The sequence below is a fragment of the Triticum aestivum genome, chromosome 2A (genome assembly GCF_018294505.1).
Source record: "Triticum aestivum cultivar Chinese Spring chromosome 2A, IWGSC CS RefSeq v2.1, whole genome shotgun sequence".
Taxonomy (NCBI): domain Eukaryota; kingdom Viridiplantae; phylum Streptophyta; class Magnoliopsida; order Poales; family Poaceae; genus Triticum; species Triticum aestivum.
The window spans coordinates 771,173,110-771,188,460 of record NC_057797.1 but is presented as its reverse complement, the minus strand read 5'-3'; the positions used below and the strand labels follow the sequence as shown (position 1 = coordinate 771,188,460).

The following is a 15,351-nucleotide window of genomic DNA, read 5'->3' as shown; positions in this document are numbered from 1 at the left end:
GGAGGAGCAAGAACACGGAGGGGAAGTGGAGGCAGCCTGGTCGTTCAGGCCTCCAAAATAAATTGGATTTGCTTCCGAAGCACTGAAAGTCAGATGGAACGGCATGCGCCGAATTGTACCAGCTAATTGTGTCGAGGTGAACAGACAGGGTTGCGTTCTATGATCAGAGATTTATCCCACTAAGTACGAAACCTAATGATTCGTTGAGAGACAACACTGGCGTGGCATAATGCTGAAATGGACATGTGCATCATTACTTTTTTTTTGGCGGGTAAAACACTTGTATTACTCAACCACTAGAGGATTACAATCAACAATGTTCAGCTCAATCACATTAGGCAGGCCAGACCCCGACCATGTCATGGTTCTACCTTCCGTGAGCAAAAATAGCTAAACAATTGCTAACCTTGTTCTGTGAATGTCGAACATGAGTAATACTAGTTCTACGGAGTTTTAGGAGTAGCTTAATCTCCTCGACCAAAGAAGAATAAATTGATCTATCAATGTCGCCTGACTGGATCATATGAACAGCTTCTAGGGAATCCATCTCAATCATCATAGGTAAATTACTTCTCATTAGTGCCTGTGAAAGACCCTCCATACATGCACCAAGCTCAGCTTCCAGCGCGTCCCGACAAGAGTAAAGAACTCTGCATGAAGAAAATATAATCGTGCCTTCATTGTCACGCAAAACCATACCAGTACCAGCAGAACCATCCGGAGTGAATGACCCATCTGTATTTTGTTTTATCCACCCAGCAGGAGGCACATTCCAGCAAGGTTGAGCAGTCTTGATGGATATTTCATGTGACCTGAGAATCCCATTCGTGTGCATAACCGACTTCCCCTTGCATGGATCAGCAAAGGGGTCATGCTTAATAGCGATTAGAGCGTCCAGATAACTGCAGAGAAAGCGTTTCGAGACCGCAAGAGGAGGCGGAGCTTTATCATGAACAATTTCGTTGCGAATAAACCAAGCTCTCCACAGTGTCAACAGGAGCATACTACGTTCTGAGCATCCATAGGTTCTAGTGCATTTAGCAGCCACTCCTTCCCAGTATGCAGAACATTCTTAATAGCAGGAAGCCTCCAAACAGTAGACATAGCAGTCCCCCTTGCCCTTGGACATAAACAGAAAGGATGGAAATTATCCTCCGAGCCAGTACCACATACTGGACAAACATCGGACACCTCCAGGCCCCTTCTCTGCTTATTTTGCCAAGTTGGCAAAGAATTTGTTGCAAGATGCCAAGCAAAAAATTTCACAGTGGGGGGAACATCACACGACCAAATGAACTGCCAACAGGATCTGCACCCATCGGGCGCCGAACTTGATGAAGTAGCATTATCACGTGTGGCTTCCTCCAGCGCCAATATATATGCAGTTTTGACCCAAAATAGACCATATTTCCCAGGACCCCAAGCCAATGTATCGTCTTGCAATCTTGGAGAAGCTCTCATTTTTAATATCTCAGCAACATCACACGGCAAAAAGTAAGCTTGCAGCAGCTGTACGTCCAAGAGCCACTGCCATTTAGCAATTCAGAGACAAACCTAATTCTGCACCGCACAGGTAATGTGACAGGTTTATAGGAGGGCAGTCGTGGAACCCAATTATCCCTAACGACACACGCAACCAATGTGAATTACTTCCTCCGTCCCATAATATAAGACGGAAGTACCATGTGTCTGCGTACGATTGGATAACATGATCTTTTCAAATCCCAAGCCAATATCGTCATTTGCTTTTGACTTCTTTATTTATCAAAACGTAGTGGAGCCACTCGTTGCCCGGTGACACATCGTGCCACCGCTAACGGCTTCATCCTCCCCAAAAATGATGGTCCGACCGACTATTGTAGAAGATGTTCCGAAGGGTGTAGTAGTTGTGTTGGTCGAGTCCCTCAAAAAAAAAGTTGGTCGAGTGAAAGGATGGTCTCGATTTCTTTACGCGGTCTCTGACAAATGGAGCCCACCCTCCGTGTCTCACTTTTTTTTCCTTTCGTTTTTCCTCGGTGACGGGCTGTGGGCCACACGACACGGCTCGCGACGGCTGGCTAGCGGCGGTGGAGGCGGGCTCTGGCCGGAGGCGGAGAGGTAGCGGCTCGCCGGAGGAGATGAACAGTGCTCCTTGCCGTGGCGGCGCCCCCATGTGCGTCGACCACGGCGAGCGCGGGTTCCTTGGCGCCGGGGCTCAGGGCGAGGGGAGGACGGCCGGCCGGGCGCAAACATCGAACGCAAGCAAGCCCCGCTTCTTTCATGGTGGCGGGCTGCCGGCCAGCCAATTCGGGCGTCCTCTGGAGAAGACCACGACCACTGATGCAATCAAAGAGATGAGGAATCGGCCCTTCAGTCTCTAGGTTGTTGCTGACACAGGTGAGACAATTGCATGCTTTTCTCCTGCTAAAAAATAAAAAGATTACATGCTTTCCAATATCAGTTTAGTTTTAGTTTCTTAATTGGATATTGATGTGGTGTGTGGTTCCTATTTCGAGCAGCTTAATTGTTCTAGTGTGTCACTTCTGAATACCTTGCATGATTGGCTTCAGTTAACAATTGACACACACATTGTATATACCCACAGATTTGCTTAGAATTTCAGCGATTTAATTTGAATTGGGGAATATTGCTTGGATGAAGCATGTATGGAACCATAGTTTTGCTGTGAGATATATAACTATATTAATGATGCAGGCATTTTTGAGAAGCACAATGCAAATAGTAGTACTTTTTGCCCATCAATAGGTTGTCTGCTATCACTCACCCTAATACAGCAATGCTAGTACTTATCCTTGTACGCACAAGAGCAACAACACTTGATTTTTATTGAAGGAAATGCATGTTTCTGGGTGAACAGATGCTAAGAACAGCACACGACACAACGCAACACAACACTTAACTCGAATCTGACAGCAGCCTGGTCCTGAACGAACACACAACAGTTCAGTCATTGCAGGTGCAGAGATACATAATACTCCCTCTGTAAAGAAATATAAGAGCGTTTAGATCACTAAAGTAGTGACCTAAGCACTCTTATATTTGTTTACGGAGGGAGTAACTTACACAGCAGACAAGATAAATCATATATGTAGGAGTGGAACTGGTGGACAATAATCTGCGAAGAATTAAAATATTTTTCCTTGAGCTGCATTTCTGCCCCAAAACAAGAGCAGCATTGAGGCATCCAGAGAGGTCAGTCAAGGAGCAAATGTGGATCACCTCTTGAACGTAAACATTGATTCAGTTTGTTAGCAAGATAAGCTTGTTCCTGTTTGCTTCAATAGCTTGTTTCACACTTTGCAAGTCAAAGCTGCCTGTTAGCTTTAGCTCTTGGAGGCTTGGAAGGCGCTCAATCCCGGAAAGAGACTGTTCACCAGTAGAAGACCAAACTAACTTCCTCAGCATAGGAGAGGCATGATTGCTAAAGTTTATACTGGAAATGGCCAAGAACTCATGTCAAGGAACTTGAGACTTGGAAATACACCTTATGTGAAGGAGAGTGTACTTTCATCGCATGACAGTTGTTGGAGCCGAAGACAGGATAACCTTGTGAGCCGGCAAAGAATAGCGAAGTCATACTCCGTTGTGAGCCGGCGTCCTGGGGCGGACCATCGGCTGGGCTGATCGGGTTAGGTGGGGAGCGCGGGCAGGTGGCCCAACGCTCTCTACCGGTGCCGCGCTTGCCGGTGCCGTGCTCACCGGTGCCGCACGTTGGGGGTGGGGCTGGAGGCCTCATCTCTAACGGGGCCACTCGAAAGGAGGTCATCGTGTTTGGAGGCATCCCGGATCCTGTTTCTGAGGGGCGGCGGATGAGCGCCCGCCTCCAGAATCAGCCGGATGTTGATGACATGCAGCTGAGGTGCGCCAAGCGGGCGGCCAAGCTTCGTGATATCGAGACCACTACTGGTATGTCGGTCAACACCTCCAACTCCATTTTGTATTTCTCTAATAATGAAATTATTTATAATGCAAATCAGTTAGGAGTTTCGCTAGGTAGTAATGATAGTGAGATCTCTAATTCTGTTAATGATCTCCTGGATCTTGAAGCGGATCGCGCTTTAGATATGATTCATCACTTAGCAGCTGTTAAACTTATGAATGATTCCGATATTGATGCATTGGGAGTCAGGGTGCTAGACACTCTTTGTGCAGACATTGCCACATCCCCTCCTGAAACTGAGGAGGATGACGACTCTCTACCTCTTGGGGATAGTGAACCCATCGAGGATCATAGCGTTAGGTCCATGGAATCTGGTTATGAGGACTGGGTGGAGGATCACAAGAAGCCTACGCGCAAGTGTAAGCGCAAAATTTATCCTGCTTCGGCTGTGCGTAGAAGTGCTAGGATTCGTACGACCAAAAAATTTCATGATGAGTTATGAGAGGAGTTTTTTGGAATAGCAGAGGTCTGAGAGACTTGGCTAAAAGAAGATTTCTAGCAGATGCTTCTATTGATCTTAAGTTGGATTTTATCGCTCTGTCTGAAACAGGCAAGGATAATTTCTCCCCGCAATTCCTAAATACGTTGTCGGGTGGTGTTGAGTTTGATTGGCACTGCTTACCCCGAGAGGAAGATCAGGCGGGATTCTACTTGGGGTTAGATGCGAGGTTCGTAGTGTGGTCATGGGAGATTTCGCCGTCAAGTTCCGGGTCAGATCGAAGACCGATGGATTTAATTGGGCATTGGTGGCGGTATATGGGGCCGCACAGTCAGAACTCAAACAAGATTTTTGGCGGATCTGGTTCGTATTTGCGGGTCTGAGCAGCTTCCCATCTTAGTTGGGGGTGACTTCAATATTATTAGAAGGAGATACAAAAAGAATAATGATAATTTTGATGGCAGGTGGTCGTTTATGTTTAATACCATTATTGAAAGCTTGGATCTGAGAGAAATAGAGCTTTCTGATAGAAAATTCACATGGTCTAATACCTTGTCAACCCCTACTTTTGAGAAGCTCGATCGTGTCCTTGCGAGCATTGACTGGGAACAGAAGTTTCCGCTGGTAACAGTCCAGGTGTTATCGTGCGGAATCTCGGACCACACGCCTTTATTTGTTGACTATGGTGAGGCAACGCATGTGGGGAATAAAAATACTTTCTCTTTCGAATTAGCGTGGTTTGAGAGATAAGGTTTCTTCGACCTAATAGCCAGGGAATGGGCTAAAGAGGTAGGAGGGAGAACTTCTATTGAGAGATGGCAACATAAGATCAGACATTTGAGAAGTTTCTACGTGGGTGGGCCAAGCATCTTAGTGGGACTTATAAGGTTGAAAAGGAAAGACTCATTGCTCTTATTCAGGCCTTAGATGTAAAAGCCGAATCCACAATCCTAGAATCCACGGAACTTCATGCTAAAATTGACGCGGAGATGAGATTGAAAGAACTCCTGCGAGAAGAGGAATTGAAGTGGGCATTGCGGGCTAAGGTTCGCAAAGTTGTCTAAGGGGACGTCAATACTCAATTCTTTCATATGATTGCTAACGGCAAGCATAGAAAGAAAAGAATCTTTCAACTTGAACAAGATGAGGGGATGATCTTAGGGCAAGATAACCTAAAGTCATACATTACCAACTATTATAAGCAGCTTTTTGGGCTGCCGGAGGATAATTTTGTGTCCCTGGATGAGTCGAGGATTGAGGATGTCCCTCAACTTGCTGCAGATGAGAACGATATTTTGACTGCACCGTTCTCGGAGAAAGAGGTGTTTGAAGCTATTTCTCGGATGAAGAATAATAAAGCTTCGGGGCCGGATGGATTTCCAGTGGAGTTTTATAAAAAATGCTGGCATATTATTAAGAGGGATTTGCTTCCAATGTTCCATGATTTATTCTCTGGACAGCTTCAGTTGTTTCATCTGAATTTTGAAACTATTACTTTGCTTCCTAAGAAAAAAGAGGCCGTGGCCGATCTATCTTCTTAACGTAAGTTTCAAAATCTTCACCAAGATTGGGACAAATAGGCTCACGCAGATTGCACACTCTGTGGTGCAGCCGTCCCAAACTGCTTTCATGCCGGACAGAAACATCCTAGAAGGGGTTGTGGTCCTTCATGAAACGCTCCATGAAATTCAAACTAAAAAACTAGACGGGGTGGTTTTCAAAGTGGATTTCAAAAAGACGTACGACAAAGTCAAATGGCCATTTCTTCAACAGGCTTTACATATGAAAGGCTTTGATCAAGCCTGGAGACAACAAGTAGTCTTTTATGCAAAAAGGAAGTGTTAGAATTAGAGTAAATGATGATATAGATCACTATTTTCAAACACATAAAGGCCTGAGACAAGGAGATCCGATGTCACCTATTCTGTTTAGCATTGTAGTCGACATGTTGACGATTCTAATAGGCAGGGCAAAGGATGCTGGTCAAGTAGGCAGCCTGGTTTCTCATCTAGTTGATGGAGGTGTATCTGTCCTACAGTATGCCGATGACACTATCATTTTTATGGAGCATGACTTGGCAAAAGCGAGAAACATGAAGCTGGTGTTATGCTTATTTGAACAATTGACCGGATTAAAGATTAATTTTTACAAGAGCAAATTGTTCTATTTTGAAAGAGCCAATGAGGAACAAGAGGCATATAAGCAATTGTTTGGATGTGAATTGGGGGCTTTACCCTTCACTTATTTGGGTATACCAATTCATCATCGTAAGCTAACAAACAGAGAATGGAGGAGCATTGAGGATCGTTTTGAGAAAAAAAACTGTGATGCTAGAAGAGCAAGCTGATGTCTTATGGAGGTCGTTTAATTTTCATTAATTCGGTTCTCACAAGCATGCCCATGTTTCTTCTGTCTTTTTTCGAGGTACCAATTGGAGTTCGGAAAAGACTTGATTTCTATCGGTCCCGCTTTTTCTGGCAAAGTGGTGATCTGAAGAGGAAGTATAGACTCACTAAATGAGACATTATCTGTAGACCGAAGGACCAAGGGGGTCTCGGTATCGAGAATCTTGAGGTGAAGAACAAATGTTTTCTCTGCAAGTGGCCGTATAAGCTATCTAGTGAGATCGGGGCTACATGGGCTCAGATTCTGCGTAATAAATACCTTCATTCCAAAACTTTATCCCAGGTGACAGTGAGGCCGATGGATAGATTCGCCTTTCTGGAAAGGACTGATTAGAGTTAAATCAGTCTTTTTTAATCGAACAAAGTTTGTTATTGGGAACGAAACTTCTACGAGATTCTGGGAGGATACATGGCTAGGGGATACGCCCCTCGCGCTTCAATATACTTCTCTTTATATCATTGTCCAACGACGATATGCAACCGTTGAGACAGTATGTCAGTCCACGCCTCTTAATATTCAATTCAGGAGAGCGCTAGCCGGAAACCGTTGGGAAGTTTGGCTCCATCTTGTGAGAAGATTGATGGATGTTCAACTAGCTCAATGACCTGATAAGTTGTGTTGGAAGCTAACTAGAAATGGCGAGTTTACGCTCAAATCCATGTACTTGGATGTTATTAACTCTAGCTCCATTCCTAACTCAAAGAATGTTTGGCATGTCAAAGTATCCTTGAGAGTTAAAGTGGTTATGTGGTTTGTACACAAACAAGTCATTTTAACTAAGAATAACTTGATAAAACGCAACTGGAATGGATTAGATGTAGCTTTTGTGATCGGGATGAATCCATCAAACACCTCTCTTTTGATTGCCTCTTGGCAAAGATCCTTTGGCAGTCTGTATAAATAGCCTTTAATATTACTCCTCCGAATAATATAAACACGTTATTTGGGACGTGACTTGATGGGGTTGAGCTCCAAACTGCGAGACACAGTCCGTATGCATCTTTATGATGCAGAGGCCGAGGATAGTCCCTTTTTGAAAAAAAAAGAAAAAAGAAAAAAAATACTCCGTTGTGAAAGTCATATGCGCTCACGTTCCATTCCAACTCGAACCTCTGCTTAAGCATGGCACCGTATTCCCTTGCAACATGAGCCGGTGACCACATCCCATCAGAACATCTTTGCGTACCGGCACGATGATGATCTGGCTGCAGCACTCATCCAATTTGTACTTTCAAGAAACGTTGCTTTCCTCGGAGGTAAACACGAAGGAAACACCATCTCCACTGCCAACAGGCGGAATGAAGATGGTCACACTGTTAGGGAAGCACGTCCAAGGAGTCGGTGTAGGGGAGCAACTCGTTGCCGAATGTCATGCTGCCGCTAAGTGCTTCAGTGTCCTCAAGAAGGATGGTCACACTGTTCTAGAAGATGTTCCTGTCCTGCCGGTGTAGTTGTCTCGGCCGAGTGGAAGGATTGCAATCTTGGTATCCTCCTCGCCTTGGCAGAAGATCTTCAAATCGGTGTAGCTGCACGAGTAGCAGTATGTGTTATCGGGGGTTGCTTCAGCTGCGTTCGACAGATAGAATCATAGAACGGATATCTGATGTCAACGCTGCCACGCCTGTACGATTTGACCGTTGTCCTTGTGACACTTGGCCGGGTTTTGCAGAAAGTTTGGTTGCTGATCGGCGGGGCACAGTCCCTATACAGAGTAACCTGATCAAGCGATCACCCTGCAAGACTCTGTACCGGGGGTGGTATTGGATTGGGCGAGGAGAATCAGAGTGGCGTTGTCCATGCAGATGCAGGCACAGCCGATGCTGCCATTTCTTCCTTTCTTTGTTTGAAAAAAAAGGATTTCTCCCTGATTCAATTAACGAAATCAAAAGGATTTGAGCTGAAAAGTAAAATACGAAGATACAAGCTCAGCCTACTATGACAGCTTCAACACTGAACCTGCACAACTACCAGCTCAAAGATCACCATTCCGGCAACAAAAACTCTGCTTCAAAGCTGCTGAAGTGATGTACCACCACAGTCCTGGAGGTGGTGATGCTGAAGGTAGAAGGGTAACCTCGGCCGTGGCTAAGAGGATCAGGACGGGGAGGAGGGGAAACAGGGGAGGCGTCCTGTGGATCACCAAGAGCAGACTGGGTAGAGTGTGCGCGACAGCCCACCACCATGGGGCTGAGAGCAACAGATGCTTATGGGAATTTGGCGGCACATGACGCGGCAGCTGGTCCATGCCATCCAACGCCATTTCCCTGATTTCTTTTTGTGGTTATACATAGAAACAATGTATATAACCATATTTTTGCTTAGAATTCAGAGATTTAGTTTGGACTAGGGAAATATTGCTTGGATGAAGCCAGGTATACATTATAGAACCCTAGAACCATAATTAGTGAGGTATGTGACCATACTAACGATGTAGGCATTTTAAACCGAATAATACTTTTCGGCCATCCATCAATACGATGTCTGCTATCAGCCTATCACTCATCCTAATAATACAGTAATGCACATTCTTTTCCTTGTACACAAGAGAATAACAACTCTTGATTTTTATTAAAGGAAATACATGTTTCTGGGTGAACAAATGATAACAATAGCACATGACACGATACAATTAACACAGCACATAACTGGAATTCGAGAGTGACCTGAACAAATACACACAGGTTCAATCACTGCAGTCTGTAGTGCACATAATAACGTATACAAAATATGTAGGAGTGTTGTCGCAAAAACAAAATGTATGAGTGGAACTGAATGGCAATAATCCGCGAAGAATGAAAGTCATTCCTTGAGATACATTTCTGCCCCAGAATAAGAGCAGCACTGAGGCGTCCGGTGAGGTCAGCCACGAGCCTAGTGATTAAACAAAATAATGTTCTTGCTTGCGTTAACTGCTTCCATCACACTTTGCTCGTCAAATCTGCCTGTCAGCTTGAGTTCTTGGAGTGCTGGAAGGCGCTCAATCCCAGAAAGAGACTGTTCGCGAGTAGAATACCAAACTAACTTCTTCAGCTTAGGACAGGCCTCATTGTCAAAGTTGATACAGGTAATGGCTGAGCATTCAACGTCAAGGAACTCAAGACTCTGAAATGCATCTTTTTTGAAGGTGAGTGTACTCTCATTGCATGACTCTTGTCGGAGCCTAAGCCCAGACAAGCATGTGAGCAGGCCAATGATTTCGAAGTCATCATCTGTTATGGAAGTCCTATGCAGGGTCATTTTGGCAAGTACCTTGAGCTTTTCAACTCATGAAGGCAATCCATTTTTCAGGCCACTGATTTTTAGCTTGTGAAGATACTTTGGATATATTGGGGATGCATCTTTCTTGTTCACGTTCTCATTCTCTTCTTCGGTTTCTGCAACTTGGATTGACAGTGAGCAGAAACCCAAGATTTCCAGTTGCATAGTACAAATGCCTCAAGACTAATGTTGTACTTCCAGAGACGAACACACCCAACTTAACCAGCTGGAGTAGGTAGCCAACATATTTTAGTTCACTGCCATCGCCAGAGGCTGCAATATGAGATATCACCTGCAATTCTGTCATGTTGCCGATATGTTTGGGCATTGCCACCGTGGATAACATCTCCTTTGATTGGACGTTGTTACCATTTACATCAATCTCTTCAGAAGTCCAGTACCCGGCAAGTAGATGCTTTAGCTTCGGCAGAAAAACTGAATTTTTGGCGAATGCTTTTACATTTGTGTCACGAATGTCCAAGGTCTCTAGGGACTGAAGCTTGTCGAGCTGCTTCGGTAGTTCAGTAATGTCAGTATACCGGAGGCTCAAGTACTTGAGGTGAAATACATAATTGCAAATGTTTTTCAGATGGTGGTCCTTCAATTCATCGCAGTTTTCTAGGTCAAGCACTTTCAGAATCCCCGAGTGACTTGACGACGGAAGTGACTCCAAAAACTCTTGAGTGGCATTGGACTGTTCAACTGTTGCTTGGTGGCCACAAATATTCCAACAAGCCTGCGAACGAGTGACATTTACTTCCTTCTCAGCTTGGTGAGGTTGGCCTTCATAGTGAACCGAAAGGCGATGAATCAAGTCAGGGCGATGGTTGTTCTTTATAAAGTGATCTTCTCTTGCAATCTGTGTAACAATCTCAAGAATGTCGTTAGGTACTGTACAGAGCTTTATGTTAAAACCTGACTGGCAAGGGTAGTCATTGGTACTTAGGCAGGGCAATGCGCCCACCAAGCTGTTGATGTTCATTAGGCGTATTGCCCTGCCTAAGTACCAATTAATGACTAGCGGTGTTCAAATCTAGGTTTCCGGTGGGAGAAAATGATTGGGCCACATCAATTGAACGTGTGGTGATCACTATGGCACTACCAGGAGAGCAGTTCTCGTGGGGAAGCAGATTTGATGTTGTTCCATAGGGACCTATCCCGGCCGGACATCATCAATCACAAGCAAGAACCTTTTACCTTTCAGGTGTTGTCGAAGCTGCGCGATAAGCATTTTCATCCCTTTGGGCTGAAGCTTTGCCATAAACTCTTCCTCATTCGGCTGAAGGTGTGCGATAAGCTCTTCCTTCTCCTTGGGCTGAAGCTGTGTGATAAGCTCTTCCTCCTCATTTGGCTGAAGCTGTGCGATAAGCTTTTCCTTCTCCTTCGGCTGAGGCTGTCCGATAAGCTCTTCCTTCTCCTTTGGCTGAGGCTGTCCGATAACCTCTTCCTCCTTATTCAGCTGAGGCAGTCCGATAAGCTCTTCCTCCTTATTCGGCTGAAGCTGTGCAGCTTTCTCGTCGAACTGATCTAATGGGATGTCTAGTGCTGCCAAGACCTTCTCGAGAAACGCGGCCGCTTCAGTTGATTCCTCCCTTAGGCCGATCCAGGCCTTGCAGTCAGTGCCAAAAAAATCTTCGTAAACCTTTTCAGCCCCATAAGATTTGCCTATGCCACCCCTTCCTAGTTCCTACAACGGCAATGACTTTAAGGTTGGGTTGCCCGCCATGGTCCTCTCCTACATCAATCAATAACTTCGACAGGTCCGACTCATAGTACCTCGGACTAAAGGAAGTATCAGCCAAATCACATCTTTGAGCATCTTCTATGTCGTTGGTGTCCTAAGTTCTGGCAGCTTGCCACCCTGCCTTGCTAACATTTGGACGATCACGGTTGCTATTATTTATCGGGCACTCTGACGTCGTACCTCATGCGCCTCTCCCCGACCTCGCAGGCCCGGATCTTGAGCTCCCGAATCTGATTGGCGATGCGGTGACGCGCCGGCAGCGTCCACACCAGCTTGGGCAGCCGGCGCAGTGGCCTAGAAAGCCTGGCTCCCTGCGGCCAGCACCGAGGCTCTGCATGTACCGATCGACGCTGTTGTGGGAGGCGTAGGCGACCTCCGCGACTTGCTTCATCCACGCCCCAACTTGGTAGTCCTCCTCGTCAGCCTCCGCAACATGTAGGAGGAAGCCGTTCATGATCTCCATTCCGTCCTTGATGAACTGGACGTCGCCGCGGACGCCGCCGAGCAGCTGCGCCTCGTCGACAAGTGCCGATGTGAGACGCCCCAGGAGAGAGTCAACGGCGCCCTGGGCCGAGCCCAGGCTCATGTCCGCCATCCCTCTAGCCGGTCTCTCAGTTGGACACGATGAGGATATGCAAGCCTGCCGGCCGGCAAGGAGCTAACCAGCTAGGAGCAGGCCTTTCAATGGAGGATGTCTGGATCTGGATCCACTCTGATCAATGGATGATGGGTGGAAGTGGAACTCGGAGGAGATGAAGTTCTGCTTGCCGGAACGGGAAGGAATCAAGGCACCACCCAGGTTCAAGGTATGGTACTTGCAATTTGGGTTTACTGCACCAATTATACTGTAGGAGGTTTCCTTACAGTTTTTCTGTTAAAAAAAAAGGAAAGGAATCAGGCCAGCTCCATTGACTAGAACAGGTCAATAGCTCCACTTGTTTTTTTAAGGGACCTTTTTTTGTTATGAGTTGTCAACAGCTCCAATCTTAAACAATCAGGTCTGTGCTGTTTTCTTCTCATCAATCAATTAAGAGATAAGCTCAACTCACGTCATATTGGTAGACTATATGTACCGTAGTATGCATTCACCACCCACAGCTTACATATATCTCTCCACCGAACTGCTCGCTTTGTCGAATAGTCCTATAGTAGAAATTCACCAAACATAGTTTTAGTATGTCTCAATACCAAGTGATGCAAACCGGTCTCGCCAAAAATTCACCAAGATAGCTTAGGTAGGTTTAAGTATGGGAGCTTTTTTATGGTACCCTATACTGCTACGGAAAAAGGAGCAGTATATACCTAATCTCACCGTTCAATTCTTGAGGGTATTTTAGACCTCTAATTTTTCACATTAAAAGAAAACCAAACTCTTATTAGTTTGTATCTGGAATCTGTCATGGCTGTCGACTGTCGAGAGAAAACGCCGCCGACTCAATCCAGACGCGCCATCTCCCATATTGCACGCCCCGGCCATCTAACTCCCCCTCACTGCCGCCGTGCTAGTTCACTCCATCCATATCTAGCTGTCTGCATGCTCCTCTTCTAGCCTCATAAATCCGTAACCTTTCAACAGGCCTCGAACGTCCGCCGCCTTGTTATGGATTAGAAGTTCAGTTATCCATACTTGGCTGCATCGTAGAAACCGAGTGATGTCAAAAACTTTCTTCCAAGGGGCTAGCTGCCGCTGCTAGGAAATAACAAACCCATCTCTGAAATTGCCAACAGCCTGAACCAAGTAGTGCAGCTTAAAACCTGAATTTGCATTGGACATGGCCAACTCTCTACAAAGGTGAACACTAAATTATCCCGTCAGCGCTTGTCACCTGTGGGATGAGGGTACCTCACATCCGGCCTGCCGAAGAAGAGAAGCTGCGCCATTCTGCCCTCACATCCGGTGTAGGCAGGAGACGTCGGGTGCCGACTGCCGAGACCTGCGCCATGCCGCCGAGCGCCTGATCCACGAGCACAGGCTGGCCGAGGATGGGACGAGAGATCGGCTCGCCGAGGGAGAATGCGTGGGGCGCCTCAATCTGACGAGCTGAAACTTAAAAATCTTCCCGAGTTGCCCTCAAATCACATATACCGCTTACGTTGATCGAGCGGTGCAGTCTTTATACTGCTAAACCAATTCCAGCAGTATATATCTCTTTGGGCCGTTGGATCTTCCAGAATGGAGGGCCCGTATTCATTACCCGGTACCGTAAAAGAGCTCTTCATCAAGGATGGCATGGAGAGCATAAATGGCTTCCTCAAAAATAATAATGCATGATAATCACTAGCACAAACTATGGAAGCAAGTCTTCCATAGCTCCATTGGCACTTCACATGACATTAATTTGATAGTCGGAATGGTTGAGAAGCAGTGCAGGGTCACCTTGCCTTCACACCTTTGTAGTGAAGCATTGACCAAGCTCATCATTGACTTTGATACATAACTTGCCATCCACCATAGCACTCATAATCAGATCAGCAGCTTGACCAGAAAACCCTTTAAGTTTCATGATTTCACAAAGGAAAGCCCAGTTGATATGACAGCTTTTTCGAAATCCATTTTAAATAAAATCCTATTCTTTTTACCAGCATGTAAACTATGTATGATCTCATGGGGTATCAGGACCCCCTCCTTGATGAATCGCTTGTCGCTGCAGATGCCACCGAGCAGCTGGGCCTCGTCGACGAGGGACGATGTGAGACGCCCGAGGATGGAGCCAACGGCGCACTGGCTGGTCACTTGGTTGTCGATTCAAAATACAACGAGGACAATGCAAACCTTGCGGCCTGCAAGGAGCTAGCCAGCTAGGAGCAGACTTTCCAATGGAGGATGTGTCTGCATCGACTCTGGTCTCTGGATCTGAAGATGTGGAGCTCGAAGGATATAGTCGGGGCGTCAGTTTTGCTTAGTGGAACGGCAAGGAATCAAGCATTCGGGCCAACGGAGAAGCCGGGAAATGCATTGAAGCACCCGGGTGCCACACACCCCTATATGAAAGTAACATTAAAAAATATCAGAAAATTTATAAAAAAACTGAAATTTTGAGATATGAAACCTGAGTGCATATTGTACACCCGTATTCATATTTGTAGGGAATGGGTGCCCGTGGTATCCGCGGCGCGGGAATTACGGTCTGACATATGTTATAGCTAGTGTTCTTTTCCTACACATACGGATTTTTGTCTTTTTTTCTGACATTACCACGGGCACTCATACCCCATGAAACTAAACACATGTGTACAACGGGCACCCAGGTTTCATATCCCAAAATTTCAGAATTTTTTAAAATTTCATAATATGTTTTTTAATATTAGATTCATATAGGGGTGTGTGACACACGAGAGCCACAAATCCTCTTCCCCTAGAAGCCATTCCATTCAATGGTTCTCGAGACTTGAGTTGTTTAGATTTGCAAATCTTTGTACCATATGTCCTTTCTTTCAAAACCTTATCTGGTTGACGTCCGCCATGGGCATTTTGCCAGCGAATTAACTCCCCCCCACGCGCGCGCGAACTTACGGTCTCCATCCGATGGATGTCAGTTTTTGCCCAAAAAAACTCCAAAACCC

The 15,351-nt window shown here is 45.8% G+C and overlaps 2 pseudogenes; both read right to left on the bottom strand.

The window, feature by feature from the left end:
* Window positions 1-9,020: 9,020 nt before the first annotated feature.
* LOC123186625 (disease resistance protein RGA4-like) lies at window positions 9,021-11,790 on the bottom strand (annotated as a pseudogene).
* LOC123186626 (uncharacterized) lies at window positions 11,690-12,250 on the bottom strand (annotated as a pseudogene).
* Window positions 12,251-15,351: the final 3,101 nt, after the last annotated feature.